We start from the raw sequence: 2,273 nt of genomic DNA on the forward strand, positions 1-2,273 counted from the left end.
GGCCCCTGTGACGTGGAGGGGAAAGGAGGAGCGCCGCTGCCGCGCTCCCGCAGGGGGAGCTCCGGGCCCCTGCACTCGGGATCCCGGCTCCGCACTCGGGGCAAACTTCCCAGGCGCTCGAGGCGCGCTCTGCTCCAGCCCAGCCACCACTGCCCTGTCCTCCAGGTTCGTTCCCTGCCCGCGCTAGGCCAAAATCCCAGGTCTGGAGAGCTAAGTGACTTGCCCTAAGTCGCTCAGACGGCGGCGGTGACAAAGCAAACTCACAGCTGAGTCTCCTGGCTTCCCTCCGAAGGCCAGCCTCCGCGAGGCTCTGGCTTTGCAGGACTCGCCCGCTCTCATTGGTAAGATGCGGACGGTGCCCCACGCAGCCTGGAGACTAGTCGTCTAGGACTGCGTGGGAAGGTGGAGCTTTACGTCCAATAAATAGTGTACATAGTTGTTTTTCAATCAGTGCCTACATGCCAAATAGACACTAAAGCTTCCTCTTTAACCCCGAAAGCGTGGATGAGGGTGGCGGGCCGTGCGGGCGCGGTATCCGGTCCCAAGCCTGCTCACTCAAAACTGCATGAAAGTAAGCACACACCTCCTTAGCCGGTTGGGCAATATCTACAACTCTGCCTTTGTAGCAGGTTCTTGTGAATATGCTACCTTCAGGAAGTGGATGCTCTGTGTTGTGCTCGAAATTTCCGAACTGGCAGGCGACCCCCTCAGCGCTCGCTTCCAGTCCGGACCTGAGCTCCTGGGGCCTGCCCAAGGAGGCAGGGAGCGCACCAGAAAGTGCCAGCTGGTTTCCTCATTCCTTCCTGGGCCAGTCCTCGTTGACTGAGGGCCTGCAGGGCCGATTGGTGGGGAGTTGGGTAGGACCGGGTAGAACCGGTTAGCAGCCCCGCAAGCAATCCCATACTTTCTGCTCTTAGGATCTAGAGTCTGTCTACCGTAATGAAGACTCTGAGACGACCCTGCCTTTTAAAACGTTCCCTGTGCTCTAATGGAGCAAGTAACACCCATTTTTCAGGTTTATTTTCAAACAAATGGCTAGTTTTGCACTGATCTTTTTCTCAGTAAGAACTCCTCTTTTTGCATAGTCATTAAAGGTCACACAATTCCCTCCTGGTCTCCCTCATTTGCACATTGTATTGATGATGATAACAACAACTGAGGTTTCTATTATCCCATCTGTGGTGCGGTTCTAAGCAATTTACGAAAATTAGCTCTTTCAATCCTCAGAGCATTAAGGAGGGAGGTGACATGTCTATTCTGACTTTACAGATGAGGAGGAGGCAAGTGAGGCAAAATAATTTGCTATTAAGCAGCAGAGTCCGGGCTCGGAAGCAGGGGGTCTGTCCTGTGTTCCTGCTGCTCACAACCGAGGAAATGGAGGCTTCGGGACTGGCATCCAAATGGCTCACCAGACATAATCAGCCAGGCTCACACAACGGAGCTGTCAGTGACCTCAAGAAGGGTGTGTGAAATCCGCACACACAGTGCCGCCCAAATAGGTCCGTTTGCTTATTTTGAATAGATCATATTGTAAAGTGGCTGTCCAGGAGTCACTCACTTGCTCCACTATCTCCAACTCCCAGATCAACCCTTTTGTCACAAAGCAAACTGTTGCTATGACGCAACCTTAAAAACACCTTTAACATAAAGCCTGCAATCTCTGTTTTGCATTGCTGTACACACAGACCATACCTGGCTCTTTTTCTGTTTTGTCCATCCACTACCCTCAGTTAGTCCCTTCCCTTGAATCCTGGCTCCCATCATCACTCCAGGTCTTCAGAAAGCAATTGCCCAAGGCTGGAGGGCGGCCCCAAAAGGCCTCTACTAAACACTGCAGTGTCAAAAGTGCTTTGTGAAGTTTCGTGCTGTAGATTCTCACTGGACCATGCTCCCTGGTCCTATACATTGGTTGAAGTTGATAGTGATCAAACCAGATGGAGGCCACTCAATGTTCTACCACATGGGAGACAACTGACATCCTCGAAATATCCAAATCAATAAAGTTATGGGTGAAAATGAAAAATGTGTCTCTCACTTTTTAAAAGATTTTACTTATTTAGAGGGGAAGGGAAGGAGAGAGGGAGAGAAATATGTGTATGGTTGCCTCTCATGCATCCCCTGCTGGGAACTGGCCTGCAACCCAGGCATGTGCCCTGCCTGGGAATCGAACCATGATCATTTGGTTCGCAGGCCCATGCTCAATCCTCTGAGCTAAACCAGCCAGGGCGAAAAATGTGTCTCTTATTTTGCAGAAAAAAAGCATAGACTTTTTG

This window comes from Sturnira hondurensis, unplaced genomic scaffold, assembly GCF_014824575.4.
Source record: "Sturnira hondurensis isolate 20B ecotype Veracruz unplaced genomic scaffold, ASM1482457v3 Scaffold0021354, whole genome shotgun sequence".
Taxonomy (NCBI): Eukaryota; Metazoa; Chordata; class Mammalia; order Chiroptera; family Phyllostomidae; genus Sturnira; species Sturnira hondurensis.